Source organism: Triticum aestivum, chromosome 4A (genome assembly GCF_018294505.1).
Source record: "Triticum aestivum cultivar Chinese Spring chromosome 4A, IWGSC CS RefSeq v2.1, whole genome shotgun sequence".
NCBI classification, from domain to species: Eukaryota; Viridiplantae; Streptophyta; class Magnoliopsida; order Poales; family Poaceae; genus Triticum; species Triticum aestivum.
The window spans coordinates 413,272,791-413,292,693 of NC_057803.1; positions in this window are offsets into that span (position 1 = coordinate 413,272,791).

Genomic DNA, 19,903 nt, shown 5'->3' on the forward strand with positions numbered 1-19,903 from the left:
AGGAAAACTCCATGATCGGCGCCCAACCAGATTTGATAGGCACAGACGCAGGTGGTTCGGAGCCCATGGCCGGGGACGAATCCAAGGGTCCGGCAACACAGGTCTCGTAGGAGGTGAAGTCAGTATTCGGCTCTGTCGCTGCTGAGTGTGCGGCCTCCATGGCGGGGTCCATCCACCCGTCCTCGGACGGCGCGATCTGCTCCGGATCAAGGGCCGGATGTGACAGCTTGATTTTTGCCCTCTCTTATTTGCCTGATTTTCATTTGGCTTTAGTTTGAAATTTGGAGTTTTTGAATCTTTTCATATGGACTTAAACACTTGGGTACCCTTGGCTTTCACCCAAGTGCATCACTCCCCTCTCTAATCATCATTCCCCGTCTGATCCACCTCAAAATAATCTTGGGATGAAAAATATGCATTTTTCCTCTCTAAAACCCAAGCTAGTTCAATGAGCTCCAAAGCAACCCTAATTTTTCTTGCCCACAAAAATCTGAGAAAATTCACAAATATTCTTTAAACCCTAGGGCACCTTCGTGAGAAAAAATATTACATCACTTTTTGGAATATTTTTTCTACAGAAAATATTTTCTGTTCTGGACAGAAATGGTCGTTTCTACAGCAACTACCATTTTACTTGCTCCATTGTGCCTGAATTTTCTTGTGCATCATCACCTTAGTAGATGATGGCTAGCCTCCAAAGCGCAGCCCCCAACACCCAGCCATTTGACCTCAGTAACATCTCAAAGTTACTGATCAGAAACTTACCTGGCTTGTAAAATCTTCTCTACTGCATCTGGAGCCAAACCAAAGCATGGTAATCTTCAAAACTACCACGAACAACAAGCCAGACATGATCTTTGGACGTTGGTCGGCCTGAGGGAAGAGTTCACACGGTGACCACGCGTGTCCACAATGCCAGCATGCTTGTCGACGCGCTCTGAGTGCCGCCGAGCACTCTGTTCGCGCATGCTCGCTTCCCCGTCTGCCCGAGCATGCCAAACTTCAACACCATCCTTGTCTCAATGCCATTAACTCCCCCTGGCGCTCGCCGATGCTGGAGCTCGCCGCGGCGAGCATGGGCGTGGTCCGGCCAGCGCCACAGTGCGCTCTGCATTGTGCTCCTCGCCTTCCTCTTGATCCTGTGCTCGTCTCCGTTCACCCACAGTCCCCGCGTGAGCTGTGTCGCCTTCTCCCCCTCTCACTGATGCTGCTCGTCGCCGGGCGCAGCGTCCAGGTGTCGCCGGCGGAGCCCCGATCCACCCCCGACGCTCGCCTATAAAAGGAGCCACCCCCAGCCTCCTCGAGCACCATCCTCCACTCCCACACACTCCACAAACGTGTAGATAGCCATAGCCCGGCCGGGCAGGACACGGGCTGCCATCCCGGACCTCGTGCACACCGGCGATCCCCTTGGTTCGTCGCGGTAGCTCTAGCCCCTCCCAGGCCCGGGCGATCCTTCCAGGGCCCCCGCCTCTCTCCGGTGAAGCCGTTCCGTCCACCTGGAGCCCCTGAAGTTGCCTCTGCTCGCCGTCTTCCTCATCTCTGGCGACCACCGCTCTCTGCCTCCGCTTGTGAGGTCGATTCTGACGCCGTCCGACCACCCCTAGCTACGCTACGGGTACGGGCCGGTGCGCCTCCATCGCCTCTCTCGATCCCTCCCTCTCGTTTGGGCCAAGGAGCCCTCGTCGCCGGCGAGAGCTCCGGCGAAGCCGCGACCCCCTCTGTTTCTTTCTCCCCCTCCACCTCACCTGACTAGCAGGGACCGCTAGTCAGCCACTTTGTACGCGCGCGAAGCGGTATGAGTGGTGGCGCCCTGAGGCTTTACGCCTTCGACGTCACCCCCCCCCCTCTAGTCTATTTTATTTAAATTCAAATTCAACTAATTTCCAGAGAGCTTCAAACTGCTATAACTCTTCAACCATAAGTCCAAATGAATTGATTATTTTTGCATTATGTTCTTTGCAAAGAAATCTAGCAGCTCACCAAAAATGAGATTTTTCCGAGCTGTCTAGAATTTCCGGTGATTTTCAAAAGTGTTCTTGATATTTTATTCTTGTGCTTAAAATTATTTTCAGAGGGTGAGGCTTGTCTTGAGGATCACGAGAAGGCTTGTGAACCTCATGTGCACTAAGGCAAGCCATAGCAACATTTTCGTGGTGTCATTTCAATATTTATGATTTTCTTAATTGAATGAAATGATTAATCCATGCATTTAAGTAGCTATTATGTTATTTATATTCTATTAAGTGTTTGTTAGTTATAATGCTTGATTTACAAAATGTTTGAAACTAGTTTAGTTGGTAACAAAAGCTAAGATCACCTTGTGGTAATGATAAAATGATTTGTTACGCATATCAGTAATTACTTAAAGTTATTTTCTTGCACAAATAAAATAGTAAAATTTGCTAGAAAATATGTTGTTAAGTGCTTCTTTAGCCATTTTGCTTGATTTACAGAATGTTTGAGCCTAACTTGGTTGGTAAAGAAATTAGGATTTGCTTGTGGTGATGATAGTATAACTTTTGCTATGCATATGGGAAATTAATTGAAGTTATTTTCTTGCATGAGAAAAATAATAAAACTTGCTACAAAATATCTTGTTAAAGTGAGAGTTACCCTGACCAGGAAAGTAATATAAGTTGTTGATGTTTATGCTTAGTGTGAATATGGTTGACATCAGTCATTTTCGTTAATATGAGATGCATGTGTAGTATTGCATTTCATGGCACGCTATGACACTGGTCATTTTCATTTTAAGTTGAACCTGACTATAACTCAACTTGAATATATCGTTGACTGGGTCATGGTGCCGCTGAATCGAGTTTTTCCTAGTGCAACCACATTTGCCTTTGTGGGAAGGCCTTGATTCGGTCCATTGACATGCCTCTGGTCAGTGCCTCCAACTAGGGAAGGTTATGGGCATGCTTACCCTAGCCTGGTAAGCAGGCATAACCTTGTGTGCCCGTTGTTGAGATTATGGTACCGGGTCCCCGAGTGGGATCATTTTGGCCACGACGGTGGTCGTTGTGTCTTTGGTAGACACGGGGCCACCCGGGACTAGCACGTTGGGGATTGGGTCGGAGTGGCCGGGAGAGTGTCATGGCAATGGAGGGGTTTCGCCGGAATGTCGTTGGTCCACCCGAATGGGAGTGCGAGGCCATGGGTTTTGTGGTGTGGGTACAGTGTGCTACCTCTGCAAAGTGTATAATCTATCGATAGCTGAGTCCACGGTCATGGACGCCTCATAGTAGGTCCCACCATGGGTCAATGTTTAATTTGCACACTAAGTTATGAACTTTGCACTGTTGATGCTGGCGGAAAGGCCATCGATATGCTCGAGACCAAATATTGGTCGTGGTTGTGATCGCCGTAAGGATCACGAGTTACTCTTGTCAAGGCCATGATGGTCGTTTGTTTGTGATCCGAGAACGATCACGGTTGGTAAGTCGGTCCCGAGGGACGTTTACCACAAGAGCATGATCACAGCATGTTGGAACATTATTGCATTATTAATTGGTTAATTATCATGATATTGTTTGTCATTATGATTATGCATGTTGTGAGCTCGCAAGTACATTCAATGTACTGACCTAGTGTGTCATGCCAGATTTCAGGAAAGTCTCATTGGAAAGGAGTGCTGCTCGAGTCTAGATCGTGTCCGCATCGGTGTCCCTGTGCTATGGAGTTTCCGCTACGACGTTGTTCCACTATCGCGTACTTGTTATGATCGAGGCCCCTTTATGTTCACTAAATAATGTACATATTGTTCAGCCGCACCATGTGTGCTGCTTGGCCTCGACCCCTGTTGTAATATAAACTATGATCCGCTAGCATCAATAAAGCGGTTATTTTCTGTACCAAGATGTTGTGTGTTGCCAGAAGACATGGTCTCTGGGCTGGCAATGCATGGTGAACCGATCGCTCTGAGCCGGGGTGCCACAACGCTTGGTATCAGAGCCGCGCTGACTGTAGGCCACGCTAGACTACGACATGTTAACTGGACGCTAGGCACGAGTTTAAGTTGAGTGCCGGTAGCATTTGGAGCTGGTTGTTGCATTGGATGCACCTGATTTATATATATTTTTATGCTAACCTGCTAATGGTTGTGAGTGTAGATGGCTCCGGTGTCGTATCCGTGGCAGTTGCAGATGATGTCGTACACGTCACTGCACCTCCTTCGCAACGTGTGGCGTCGGTTGTAACCCCTCGGAGACGATCCAGTCTATCGTGTGTACCGGGAGCGTCTAGCTAATTCAGTGTATGAGTATCACGCAGTGGTTACTCTGCGCACTAGTTCCGATTCCAGCTCTTACACTCGAACTTCTTGGAGCGGTTATGCCTCTACTGCTTCTTAGGCTATCTAGTTTGCTGCATTCGAGGTCCTTGTCGAGCTTTGCTACAACGAGGTCCGAATGCAGAACCACCCAGGTTTCTATTACTACCCTTCTCTGCACGACAATGGTCGTGTCCGTTTCCCTATCATTGATCCGGATTCTGATAGTGTTGCTAGCCACCTTGCTCACTATGTCACTACTAGCTATCTTATGATCCACGAGCTGGCTCGAGAGCTGACTCGTGCCCGTACTGCTTTAGCCGCCACTTTGGTCACTACTAGATCTGCCACTACTCCATCCTCTCTGGGATTTAATCCTTATATTCCATCCAGTTCTAGTTCCCCTGTTTCACCGGTTACTCCCCCGAGTAGCTCGGGCACCTCGATGGTGAACCCTCTCAGTACTCCTGCAGAGTGGGTTTCACTTCTCACTACTCCTGTGGCCCCGATGCTTCATCCTACCCCTGACCCTGAGGGAGAGCCCTCGAGGCAGCGTCGTCGTGTTACCTTTAACCCGGAGGTTTCTGTTAACCTCGTCAGTTCAGGATCAGAGTCCGCTTCAGGGGAGGACACCGCAGCACCAGCCGAGCAGTAGTACCTCTGAGTATTCGCAGTTGTCCGGATGATGTACAGATGTAGTCATACGCGTCATGATGTTTCATGTATGAGAGTAGTTGAACTGGCATGTTGTTTATCTTTCATGTATGAGTCTATGTATAATTATGTTGGGACTTTATTCGCCGTATTTTCTTCGCTCTTTTGTTTTTTCCAGGATTTGTTGTCAGCTTTTCCCCAAATTTATTCTTGGATGTTTCTCATCTCGATTGCGTTGTCTTGGGAAAATCCACAATGGGATGACGCGGGGAGGCAGCAGTAGCAACGTTCGTGAGGGAACTCATGTTCGTCATTCCGCACAACAGGTGAGACATTCTCCTGAGCCGTACGTTCCGCCACCGCCTCCACCGCCAAATCCGCCCTCCACTGTCCAAATTCTGTGTATGTTTGAGGAAAGAAGGAACAATGATCTAATTGAGATATTAATAAGTGTGCAAGCTACGGTTGGACATAATGGAAATCAGAATGGTCATTACTCAAAGCTGTCAGATTTTCAAAGGACCAAGACACCCAGTTTCAGTCAGATTGTTGACCCATTGGATGTAGACGATTGGTTGCGTACCATTGAGACAAAGCTTGAGATTGCTCGTACTAAAGAAAATGATAAAGTTCCATTTGCAACTCATTACCTTGAAGGAGCCGCTGCCATATGGTGGGAAAATGCAAAAGCCATGTGGCCTGTTGATGAAGAAATCACCTGGGAAAAATTTAAGGATCAGTTCTAGAAATATCATATCCCTACTAGAGTTACGAAGATTAAGCAGCGTGAATTTCTTGCACTCATCCAAGGAAGTCAGTCCGTGGGTGAATATTTGCAAAATTTTAATCATCTGGCCCGTTACTCCCTTTATGATGTGGCCACCAAAGAAAGGAAGATTGACAGATTTCTTGGAGGCTTAAATCCGCAACTACGGTGTACTCTCAGTATGTTTGATTTCCCATATTTCCAGACTCTGGTGAACAAGGCTTTCATTGCTGAACGGCAGCACAAGCTTATACCAGATAATAGGCCTGCTAACAACGACAACAAGTGTAAGTTTGAGCCAAAGAAGGATGGGCAACCAGTGCAAACGGCTCATACCTGGTAGCAGACTCAGGTGGAATACAAGCCCAATTGGCAACAGAATGTTAACAAGACCACCACTCAAGTCAAGAATGTCGTGACCAACCTAGTGCACGAGGAGCGTTAGCGCAATAATTCTTGTTTCAGTTGTGGGCAGAATGGACATTATGCCAGACAGTGCCCCAAGAACAACAAGGTGAATGCCCCATTCAGGCCACAAGTCAACTTTATAGGGCCATGCCCGACCCAGCAAAACTTTACTGGGCATGTGTATCATCTCTCAGCTAATGAAGCCCAAGAGAACCCCGAAGTCATCATTGGTATGTTTTCTGTTAATGACATACCTGGCGTAATTTTATTTGACTCTGGGGATTCCCATTCTTTTATTTCTCGGAGTTTTGCTGCCCAAAACAAATTTCCTTGTACGCTTTTGGGCAAAAATATGCTGGTACAAACCCCGGGATCTTTAATCAAGAACAATCTGGTCTGCCGTGATCTGAAAATCAATATCAACGGAGTCTACTTTCCAACCTCTCTGATAATTATTCAGTCTGAAAAGTTGGATATTATATTGGGTATGAATTGGTTGACCCAATATCAAGTTTGCATAAACTATGCAACACGAGAAGTCACTTTGACCAGTCTGAATGGGCAGACTACCAAATTCTATGCTCGCAAGAATATACCCAAGCAAGAATTGGTTTTCACCATTGTGGCTGAGTTGGAATTAATTCATGTGGTCAGCGAGTACCCTGATGTATTTCCAGAAGAACTGCCAGGTATGCCACCAGATCGAGAGTTGGAATTTGCAATAGATCCTCTGCCCGGAACTGCACCGTTATACAAGAAGTATTACCGGATGCCCTCATCAGAATTAGTGGAGCTAAAGAAATAGCTTGATGAATTTCTCCAGAAAGGATATATTCGTCCCAGCTCTTCACCATGGGGATCACCTTCTATTTTTGTGGACAAAAAGGATGGCAGCCTCTGCATGTGCGTAGATTACCGCCAGCTAAATGAGGTCACCATCAAAAATAAATATCCGCTGCCAAGGATTGATGATCTATTTGATCAGCTCAGTGGGGCTAAGGTATTCTCTAAGATCGATTTACGGACTCGATATCATCAGCTCAAGATTAAAAAGGAAGATATTCCAAAGACCGCATTCACTACTCGGTACGGTCTTTATGAATATACAGTAATGTCCTTTGGTCTCACTAATGCCCCTGCTTTCTTCATGCATATGATGAACAAAGTATTCATGGACTTCGTCGACAAAATTCGTGGTCTTGTTCATCGATGACATCCTCATTTACTCCAAGGGTGAAGAAGAGCACAAGGACCACCTCCGAGCAGTGCTACAACGACTCCGCGACCATCAGCTGTACGCCAAATTCAGTAAATGCGACTTTTGGCTCAAGCAAGTTGGGTTTCTTGGACATGTACTATCCGCCAAAGGTATAGCCGTGGACCCAAGCAAAGTAAAGGATGTGCTCGATTGGTTGCCTCCCACGACCGTGACGCAGATCCGGAGTTTTCTCAGATTAGCTGGATATTACCATCGTTTCATTGAAGGGTTTTCCAAGATTGCTAAACCCATGACGGAGCTGCTCAAAAAGGATAAGAAGTTTGAATGGACGGAGGACTATGAGGAAAGCTTCAATGAGCTAAAGATACGGCTGACAACCGCACCTGTATTGACTCTCCCCGACATTTACCGCAGTTTTGATGTGTATTGTGACGCCTCCAGGCAAGGCCTTGGTTGTGTACTTATGCAAGACAGCAAGGTAGTAGCATATGCATCGCCACAGCTACGACCCCACGAGGGAAATTATCCTACTCATGATTTGGAATTGGCTGCGGTGGTTCATGCGCTAAAAATTTGGAGACACTACCTCATTGGAAAAAGGTGCCAAATTTTTACCGATCGCAAAAGTCTTAAATACATATTTACTCAGCAGGATTTAAATCTCCGTCAACGAAGATGGCTAGAGTTGGTCAAGGATTATGATCTTGGAATTAATTATCACCCGGGTAAGGCCAACGTGGTTGCCGATGCCCTCAGTCGAAAGCCTGTCAGCTTAAATGTCATATTGAAATCCTTGCCTCCCGAACTCCAAGAGGAGATCGCTCAGCTCAACCTGGTCATAGTGGATGCTGGCCTCGCTAATATTTTGGAAGTTACCCCCACACTTGAGGAAGAGATCCGCAAGGCCCAGCCAGCTGACGTCAAGCTATAAAAATGTGCCAAGAGCCCGATGGCAGAGCAAACCCCAGATTTCTCCAAGGACAAACTCGGTACCCTCCGATTCCATGGAAGGATTTGTGTACCCAATCAGTCAGACTTAAAGCAGAAAATCCTATCGGAAGCACACGAATCCTCATATTCAATTCACCCAGGAGGTATGAAAATGTATGAAGACCTTAGACAAATATTCTAGTGGGATGGAATGAAGAAAGACATTGCCTATTTTGTGGCATGTTGCGACATATGTAACAAGGTGAAGGTAGAGCATCAGAAGCCAGCCGGACTCCTCCAACCACTGCCGGTTTCGCAATGGAAATGGGATGACGTTTGCATGGATTTCATTACGGGGTTGCCTAAGACTCAGAGAGGCAATGATGCAATCTGGGTCATAGTGGACACCTTAACCAAGGTTGCTCACTTCATTCCGACCAGCACCAGATACAGAGCGAATCAACTTGCACAGTTGTATGTATCCAGAATTGTCAGTCTGCATGGAGTACCCCGAACTATCACTTCCGACCGAGGTACCCTGTTTACCTCCGCTTTTTGGTCACGTCTCCATCAAGCCTTGGGGAGAGCGCTGAAATATAGTACTGCTTATCATCCTCAGACGGATGGACAGACAGAGCGAGTAAACCAAATACTCGAAGATATGTTGCGAGCCTGTGCTTTAACCCAAGGATCTAAATGGGAAGGTTCCTTCCCATATGCCGAGTTTTCTTATAACAACAGCTTCCAGACCAGTCTAAAAATGTCACCGTATGAAGCTCTGTATGGCCGTAAGTGCCGCACTCCTATAAATTGGTCTCAAACTGGAGATAGCGTATCTTCGGGATATATCTCATGATGGAAGCTGAGAAACAAGTTAAGGAAATCAGAGACAGATTGCAATTGACCAAATCTCGACAGAAGAGTTATTATGATGCAAAGCACCGACAGATCAGTTTTGAACCCAGAGAACATGTATACCTCCGAGTCACTCATATGAAAGGAGTCAAGATATTTCAGACTCATGGAAAGTTGGCACCTAGATTTATTGGTCCATTTCAAGTCATGTCCCGAGTAGGCTCTGTTGCATATCAGTTGCAACTACATCCTGAACTATCAGACATGCACAATGTGTTTCATGTTTCCTAGTTAAGGCAATGCATATCCCCGCCTGAGAAAAGGACTGCTATGGCTGAGATAGAATTGGCAAATGATTTAACCTATGAAGAGAGACCGCTTAGGATTTTGGATCAGATGGAAAGGGTCACTCGCAGTAAAGTAAGAAAATTCTACAAGGTTCATTGGGAGCATCACACAGAATCAAAATCAACTAGGGAGCGGGAAGAATTCCTAACGGCTCATTATCCAGAGTGGTTTTCCCAAGCAACCGAATCTCTAGGATGAGATTCATTCTAAGTGGGGGAGGTTTGTGACAGCCTGACTTTTGCCCTCTCTTATCTGCTTGGCTTTAGTTTGAAATTTGGAGTTTTTGAATCTTTTCATATCGACTTAAACACTTGGGTACCCTTGGCTTTCACCCAAGTGCATCACTCCCCTCTCTAATCATCATTCCCCTTCTGATCCACCTCAAAATAATCTTGGGAATATTTTTCTTAAATGAAAAGTATTCATTTTTCCTCTCTAAAACCCTAGCTAGTTCAATGAGCTCCAAAGCAACCCTAATTTTTCTTGCCCACAAAAATCTGAGAAAAATCACAAATATTCTTTAAGCCCTAGGGCACCTTCCTGAGCAAAAATATTTCATCACTTTTTGGAATATTTTTTCTACAGAAAATATTTTTTGTTCTGGACAGAAATGGTGGTTTCTACAGCAACTACCATTTTACTTGCTCCATTGTGCCTGAATTTTCTTGTGCATCATCACCTTAGTAGATGATGGCTAGCCTCCAAAGCACAGCCCCCAACTCCCAGCCATTTGACCTCAGTAACATCTCAAAGTTACTGATCAGAAACTTACATGGTTTGTAAAATCTTCTCTAATGCATCTGGAGCAAAACCAAAGCATGGTAATCTTCAAAATTACCACGAACAACAAGCCATACATGAACTTTGGACGTTGGTCGGTCTGAGGGAAGAGTTCACGCGGTGACCACGCGTGTCCATGATGCCAGCATGCTTGTCGACGCGCTCTGAGTGCCGCCAAGCGCTCTTTTCGCGCGTGCTCGTTTCCCTTGTCTTCCCGAGCGTGCCAGACTTCGCCACCATCCTCGTCTCAACGCCATTAACTCCCCCCTGGCGCTCGCCGACGCCAGAGCTCGCCGCGGCGAGCACGGGCGCGGTCCGGCCAATGCCACAGTGCGCTCTGCACTGTGCTCGTGGCCTTCCTCTTGATCCTGTGCTTGTCCCCGTTCGCCCACAGTCCCCACGTGAGCTGCGTCGCCTTCTCCCCCCCTCATTGATGTTGCTCGTCGCCGGGTGCAGCGTCTAGGTGTAGCCGGCGGAGCCCCGATCCACCCCCGACGCTCGCCTATAAAAGGAGCCACCCCCAGCCTCCTCGAGCACCATCATCCAGTCCCACACACTCCACAAACGTGTAGATACCCATATCCCGCCCGGGCAGGCCGCGGGCTGCCGTCCCCGAGCTCGAGCTCGCCGGCGATCCCCTCGGGTCGTCGCGGTAGCTCCAGCCCCTCCCAGGCCCGGGCGATCCTTCCATGGCCTCCGCCTCTCTCCGGTGAAGCCGTTCTGTCCCCCTGGAGCCCCTGAAGTTGCCTCTGCTCGCCGTCTTCCTCATCTCCGGCTACCACCGCTATCTGCCTCCGTTTGTGAGGTCGATTCCGACGCCGTCCGACCACCCCTTTCTACGCTAAGGGTACGGGCAGGTGCGCCTCCATCCCCTCTCTCGATCCCTTCCTCTCGTTTTGGCCAAGGAGCCCTCGTCGCCGGTGAGAGCTCCGGCGAAGCCACGACCCCCTCTGTTTCTTTCTCCCCCTACACATCACCTGACTAGCAGGGCCGCTAGTCAGCCACTCTGTACGCGCGCGCAAAGAGGTACGAGTGGTGGCGCCCTGAGGCTTTACGCCTTCGACGTCACCCCCCCCCCTCTAGTCCGTTTTATTTAAATTCAAATTCAACTAATTTCCAGAGAGCTTCAAACAGCTATAACTCTTCAACCATAAGTCCAAATGAATTGATTGTTTTTGCATTATGTTCTTTGCAAAGAAATCTAGCAGCTCACCAAAAATGAGATTTTTCCGAGCTGTCTAGAATTTCTGGTGATTTTCAGAAGTGTTCTTGATATTTTCTTCTTGTGCTAAAAAATTATTTTCAGAGGGTGACGCTTGTCTTGAGGATCACCAGAAGGCTTGTGAACCTCATCTGCACTAAAGCAAGCCACAGCAACATTTTCATGGTGTCATTTCAATATTTATGATTTTCTTACTTGAATGAAATGATTAATCCATGCATTTAAATAGCTATTATGGTATTTATATTATGTTAAGTGTTTGTTAGTTATTATTCTTGGTTTACAAAATGTTTGAAACTAGTTTAGTTGGTAACAAAAGCTAAGATCTACTTGTAGTAATGATAAAATGATTTGTTACGCATATGAGTATTTACTTAAAGTTATTTTCTTGAACACATGTTGTTAAGTGCTTGTTTAGCCATTTTGCTTGATTTACAGAATGTTTGAGCCTAACTTGGTTGGTAAAGAAATTAGGATTTGCTTGTGGTGATGATAGTATAATTTTTGCTATGCATATGAGAAATTAATCGAAGTTATTTTCTTGCATGAGAAAAATAATAAAACTTGCTACAAAATATCTTGTTAAAGTGAGAGTTACCCTGACCAGGAAAGTAATATAAGTTGTTGATGTTTATGCTTAGTGTGAATATGGTTGACATCAGTCATTTTCGTTAATATGTGATGCATGTGTAGTATTGCACTTCATGGCATGCTATGACACCGGTCATTTTCATTTTAAGTTGAACCTTACTATAACTCAACTTGAATATATCGTTGACTGGATCATGGTGCCGCTGAATCGAGTTTTTCCCAGTGCAACCACATTTACCTTTGTGGGAAGGCCTTGATTCGGTCCATTGACATGCCTCTGGTCGGTGCCACCAACTAGGGAAGGTTATGGGCATGCTTACCCTGGCTCGGTAAGCAGGCATAACCTTGTGTGCCCGTTGTTGAGATTATGGTACTGGGTCCCCGAGTGGGATCGTTTTGGCCATGACGGTGGTCGTTGTGTCTTTGGTAGACACGGGGCCACCCAGGACTAGCCCGTTGGGGATTGGGTCGGAGTGGCCGGGAGAGTGTCATGGCAATTGAGGGGTTTCGTCGGAATGCCGTTGGTCCACCGGACCGGGAGTGCGAGGCCGTGGGTTCCGTGGTGTGGGTACAGTGTGCTACCTCTGCAGAGTGTATAATCTATCGAGTCCACGGTCACGGACACCTCGTAGTAGGTCCCACCATGAGTCAATGTTTAATTTGCACACTAAGTTATGAACTTTGCACTGTTGATGATGGCGGAAATGCCATCGAGATGCTCGAGACCAAATATTGGTCGTGGTTGTGATCGCCGTAAGGATCACGAGTTACTCTTGTCAAGGCCATGATGGTGGTTTGTTTGTGATCCGAGAACGATCACGGTTGGTAAGTCGGTCCCAAGGGACGTTTATCACAAGAGCATGATCACAGCATGTTGGAACATTATTGCATTATTAATTGGTTAATTATCATGATATTGTTTGTCATTATGATTATGCCTGTTGTGAGCTTGCAAGTACATTCAATGTACTGACCTGGCATGTCATGCCAGATTTCACGAAAGTCTCGTTGGAAAGGAGTGCTGCTCGAGTCTAGATCATGTCCACATCATTGTCCCTGTGCTATGGAGTTTCCGCTATGATGTTGTTCCGCTGCCGTGTAGTTGTTATGATCGAGGCCCCTTTATGCTCACTAAATAATGTACATATTGTTCAGCCGCACCGTGTGTGCTGCTTGGCCTCGACCACTGTTGCGATATAAACTCTGATATGCTAGCATCAATAAAGCGGTTATTTTCTATACCAAGATGTTGTGTGTTGCCAGAAGACATGGTCTTTGGGCTGGCAATGCATGGTATACCAGTCGCTCTGAGCCGGGGTGCCATACCGGAGTTGCCACAGGTGTGATCACCCGAAAACTGTCCGGTGGCAGGGCTAAGTCATGCTCATTGTGGCTGTGTGGTGCACCTGACACGGGCTCGAATCCATCGAAGATCAAGTCTCCGCGGATGTCGGCAGTATAGTTTAAGTTTCCAAACCTGACTTGCCGGCCAGGGGCGTAGGTCTCAATCTGCTCCAGATGGCCAAGCGAGTTGGCCCGCAGTGCGAAGCCTCCGAATATGAAGATCTGTCCGGGGAGAAAAACCTCACCCTGGATCGCATCGTTGCCGATGATCGAAGGAGCCATCAAGCCTTATGGTGACGACACAGTGGAACTCTCAATGAAAGCACTAATGTCGGTGTAAAAACCGGCGGATCTCGGGTAGGGGGTCCCGAACTATGCGTCTAAGGCGGATGGTAATAGGAGGCGGGGGACACAATGTTTACCCAGGTTCGGGCCCTCTTGATGGAGGTAATACCCTACTTCCTGCATGATTGATCTTGACGATATGAGTATTACAAGAGTTGATCTACCACGAGATCGTAGAGGCTAAACCCTAGAAGCTAGCCTATGATTATGATTGTTCTTGTCCTACGGACTAAACCCTCCGATTTATGTAGACACCGCAGGGGGCTAGGGTTACACAGAGTCGGTTACAAGGGAGGAGATCTACATATCTAACTTGCCAAGCTTGCCTTCCACTCAGAGGAGAGTCCCACCCGGACACGGGACGAAGTCTTCAATCTTGTATCTTCATAGTCCGACAGTCCGGCCAAAGTATATAGTCTGGCAGTCCAAGGACCCCCTAATCCAGGACTCCCTCAGTAGGCCCTCAACCAGGCTTCAATGACGATGAGTCCGGTGCACAGATTGTCTTCGGCATTGCAAGACGGGTTCTTCCTCCGAATACTCCATAGAAGATTTCGAACACAAGGATCATGTCCGGCTCTGAAAACAAATTCCAAAGTATATAGTTCGGTAGTCCGAGGACCCCTAACCCAGGACTCCCTCACTCACAGCCCTCTATCTCATCGCCATGAACAGGAGCAGGAGCTCGCTGCCGGCCCCGTTTCGCCGCCCCACCACCGGATCTGGTGTCCCCCGCCCCGGATCCGCCCCCCGCTCCGATCCCCGGCCTCCTCTTCATCACGTGCTGCCCTCGTCGGAGAACCACGCCGCCGGCTCGTCTCATGTCGTGTGGAGGACAACAACCGCGCCAGCGCTCCCCTGCCTCATCTTCGCCATGGGCCTCCAGCGCAAAGGCCTACCCGCGCCGGCCTCGGCCCAGCAGCGCCACAAGTACTCTGGTGAGAAGCCCAGAGCCAGCGCCCAATTCCCTCTATTGTGCGCCCTAAGCGATGTTTTTTTGTGTTACGGCCAGTGCTCTGTTGCAGATTTGGCCCAGAGTCTATATTTTTTGGCTCTCCGATTTGTCGATATTCCAGAGACTAACTATTTTGCAGAAAACCCCCCAAGCAACATGCATTTAATAACTCATGAACCGTGCACCGGATTAAAATGATCTCTATACATAAAATGCTTAGAATTTTGTGTAGGTTCATATTGTGCAACTTTCATCAATGTTAAAAATGTTGTTTTCTTTAAATTTTCTTAAATTCCATGTTAAAATGATTTATTTCATAACTAATTAACCGTAGCTCCAAATTACATAAACTTTATATGTAAATGGGGTGGAAAAATGCCTAGTTTAACATGATCTACTTACTTTGCATGTTTAACAACTCTAAAATTATGTTTAGGGCAGAATAGTACCAACTCTAAAATTTGCATGTGGGGGTTTACCGGAATCGTTGTTTGATGTTTCCGGCCTCATTTAAATTGCCTAAAAATGTGTAGTTTACTTATGCTTCACCTCTTGTCATGTTTAACAACATTTAATAATGTTGGGTACATAAACTGGAGAGAACAAAATAAATAAATGTGGTGTTTCTTCAATATGCAAATCGTTGCATATTGAGCTCCACTTAATTTGTAGTGTTGTTTGTTGCACTTTTCCATGCCATGCATATTTAAACCGGATATGCATCATACTTTATTGTCCATATTTCCATGTCTATGCTTGTTGGTTTACCATGTTGTTTGCTTCTTTCCGAGTGTGTGTCTTCTCGATAGTTCCGATAACGTTGTGTTTGTGAGGATCCATTCAACTACGTCCGTTTGTCTTCTTCATGGACTTATGCTTCTTCCTTGCGGGATCTCTGGCAAGATGACAATACCGTCAAAATCACTTCTATCTTTGCTTGCTAGTTGTTCGCTCTGTTGCTATGTCGTGCTACCTACCACTTGTTATATCATGCCTCCCATATTGCCTTGTCAAGCCCCTAACCCTCCTTCATAGCAAACCGTTGTTTGGCTAAGTTACCGCTTTTGCTCGGCCCCTCTTATAGCGTTGCTAGTTGCAGGTGAAGTTGAAATTTGTTCCATGTTGGAACATGGATACGTTGGGATATCACAATATCTCTTATTTAATTAATGCATATATATACTTGGTAAAGGGTGGAAGGCTCAGTCTTACGCCTGGTGTTCTGTTCCACTCTTGCCGCCCTAGTTTCTGTCATACCGGTGTTATGTTCCTTGATTTTGCGTCCCTAACACGATGAGGGGTATGGGACCCTCTTGATTGTCGGCACATTGGGCGGCTTTGTTGGTTTAGTTTTACCGTTGTCGAAATGTCTTGTGCACCAGGATTCCGAGTCTGATTGGGTGTCTCGCGATGGAGGATTGTCTCCGTGGATCGTGACCTTGTGATGGGCTAAGTTGGGACACCCCAGGATGGTTTAAACTTTCGAGAGCCGTGCCCGCGGTTATGTGGCAGATTGGAATTTGTTACTGTCCGGTTGTAGAGAACTTGACACTTGACTTAATTAAAATGAATCAACCGCGTGTGTAGCCATGATGGTCTCCTTTTGGCGGAGTCCGAGAAGTGAACACGGCTTTGGGTTATGTATGGACGTAAGTAGTTTCAGGAGCACTTCTTGATCACTTCTAGCTTCACGACCATTGCGTTGCTTCTCTTCTTGCTCTCATTTGCGTATGTTAGCCACCATATATGCTTAGCGCTTGCTGCAGCTCCACCTCATTACCTTATCCTACCTATAAGCTTAAATAGTCTTGATCTCGTGGGTGTGAGATTGCTGAGTCATCGTGACTCATAGATACTTCCAAACAGTTGCAGGTGCCGATGATACCAGTGCAGGTGGCGCAACTGAGCTCAAGCGGGAGCTCGATGAATATCTAGGTCGTTGTTATGTGTCTTTTCCGGTTGATCAGTAGTGGAGCCCGGTCGGGACGATCGGGGATCTAGCATTTGGGGTTGTCTTCTTTTAATTTGGTTCTGTAGTCAGACCTTGATTGTACTCTGGATGATGTATGTTTAACATGTTATTTGTGTGAACTGGTGATTGTAAGCCAACTCTTTATCCCTTTCTGATTGTACTCTGGATGATGTATGTTTAACATGTTATTTGTGTGAACTGGTGATTGTAAGCCAACTCTTTATCCCTTTCTTATTCAGTACATGGGATTGTGTGAACATTACCCCACTTGTAACTAAACCACCATGCGGTTATGCCTCTAAGTCGTGCCTTGACACGTGGGAGATATAGCCGCATCGTGGGCGTTACAAGTTGGTAATTTGAGCCATCCCCGACTTAGTAGCCCCCTGCTTGATCGAATCGCTGACGTTGTTGAGTCTAGAACAAGATGTTTTGAGTCTTAGGATTATATATATCGGAGAGTAGGATTCTTTTTACTCCTCAGTCCCTTCGTCGCTCTGGTGAGAACTCCTGACGTAAAAGTTTTCACATCCCCTTCCTCAAATTTCACGAAAAAAAATTAGGATCACACGGATATCTTGGAATCATTCTGATATTCTTGTGACGAGAACATTGTCTTGGTGCCTCTTTACATTTAGGGGTTGTGGCAGTGTCTCGGGGAGTTGAGCTCCGAGGTGTTGTCATCACAATTTTATCGTTGCAGTTCTGGAATACCTGAGTTTTGCCAACATCAAAAATCTCTTTTATGCAGTTGTTGGTGAGATAACCTCAACGCCGCCCAGTACTGGGGCGGGTGTTCGGGAGTATTGCCATAACTCGTATAGCAGATGCTTTTTGAAGGTTGAGGTACACGGTTTCCGAAGGTTTCTTGGTTATGTGTTGAAGGATGGATATAGCTGGATGTAGGGATTGTTAGTTTGGGTGAGATATTATGCTTCCCTGTATCCCTAACACCTTATTGCATAACCAGAAAGTTTCGGGACTTTATAAGTGGGAATTCAATTATATCATAGGATATCTTTCCAACAGACACATGATACGATATGGGCTCTATCATATGTTTGTTTCCGTCTTATTCTGCAAGCCAATCCTTTGTTTTGTTTTGGTTTCTGGTATTCGAGTTGCTTCAATGTCAAGTGTGGATTCCATACCTTTCCTAAGCAGTGTTCTTATATTCCTATCTAAATACTAATCCTTCATGATAATCAAGATTGTCATGGCAATCCTTGTCAACTGGTGTGCTTCTCTTCAAGTTAATCCCATCCTTTCAATATTTGCTAGATCAATTCTTAGTTTTCTCAACAATGTTTGTTTCATCGGTCCCAAGTTGTCTTTGTTTTTCCCGCCCTCCCACCTTTTTTCTTGAAGGACTCAGATTTCTTATTCAAGTATCCTTTTATTGATGGGAAGTCTCTCCATTCTTTTCTGTCAACATTCTTATCCGGTGATTATCAGGAAGATACTAACGGAGCTTCAAGTTTATTATTCGTTGTTATCTTTTCTACTCTGGTGGATTTAATTCAAGCTTTGTCGATCATATCATTTCCTCGGTTCAAATGCTTTCTCATGCCGGTGCACCTCTTAATCATTCACTTCTCGCTATTCTTTTGTTCTGGAGTGCTCAAGATATCTCAGAAGGCTCGTCTTTTCATTCAAGATCCGTTCAACCTATTTCGAGGTTGTTATATCATTCAAGCCATTTAATTCAACCGGCGCAATCTCCCTTTCAAGTAATTGTTCAACGATGTTTCTTTTGAGTGGGCCCTAACCCACAGGTATTTTCCCAGGATCTTACCTGACACTTCTTTTTCTTTTCTGGAGCTGTTCCCAAATTCTTTTCAAAGTTTGACGTAAGAATGAATCATCATCAGTCAAATGTCTTTCTCCAAGATCTTTCAAAATTCTATCATCGTTGGTTCAACCTTTATAATTTTCCATTCTGGAGTGCATCAACAATTTGTGGTGGTGTTTCTCATCGTCATTCTTTGCATTTGAAGACCGAACAAGAGTTTCTCTTAAATCTTGCTCCATTCTCTTCAAGATTCATGGTTCTAGCTTGATGCCATCCTCTCATTATTGTTTTCGATTGTGAGAATTCTTTTCGACCATCCGGAGCAATTCAGGAGTCTTTTTAGTTTGATTCTCCGGAGCCCATCATCTCAGAATTATTCATTCCAGCTTTCAACTCTCGTTCTCCAAATCTTACCGGTGCATCATTCAAGTATTCGCTAACCAGCTCGGGATCTCCTTGTTCACTTGCATCTAAATTCTCTCAAGTATCTTCGTTCATTTTCTAATTCTTCCCGGTGTTTCGTTATCTTTTCTTTGTTCATTTTTAAATCCTACCGGTGGTTCGTTGAAGACCTTCCCAAGTTTGCGCTACATCTCTCTTAATCCTTTCTACGAGAATAAGTAGTATGCCAAATTCATTGCTTGTCATGAATTTAAATTGGTCAAGGATACGCATAACATAATTCTTATTATTGTTTCATCCAAGGGATCTAATTTCTTCTTTCAGAGTTGTTCATCTTTCTTTTACGGAGCTCCAAGTTATTTAAAGTATATCATTTCAAAGCTTCATCTAATCATTGCAAGGCTTCTCCCGGAGTTCTTTTCAACTTCCCCTTTCGTTTGATCATTCTTTTATTACTGAAGTTCTTCATGGAGGCTCAACATGGTGGCTCATCAAGGATTCCTTTCATTCTTCATTCGTTCTTCAGGTTTTCTCTCAAAGTTATGGTCCGCCAAGCTATACTCTAAAATAAACATGGTGCTCAACACATGTTGTGTTTTGAGGATTTAAAGCCTTCTTCATCTTGCATTCCGAAGTGCAATTCTTTCTATCTTATCTTTTGAGGTGGTGTTATGTCATTTTGACAGTTCCCTTCATGTTTCATGATTGACAGGTTGTCAGGAATGAGATATTTAAACCCATCTTTTTCTCCCTTGGAGTTATCTTCGCATAGATTTCACCTAAAGCCTTCCATTAGGAATTTTTCTCCTTGTGGTGATTATCTATGATCCAAGTTTTCTCCTTATCACCTCGGTGGAAGAAGCTTTCTATCTTTTCTAGCTCGCAATCAAATATTGTTTCCGTTTGTGGCAGAAGTTCACCTCAGGTTTTGAGATGTTTTTATAAGCCCACAAGCAGCTTATTGTTTTCGTTGTTGATTTTTCAACAACTCCATTCTAACCTTCTTAGTAAGGATGCCTTCAAATTCATTGGTGGTAGAAGTTATCA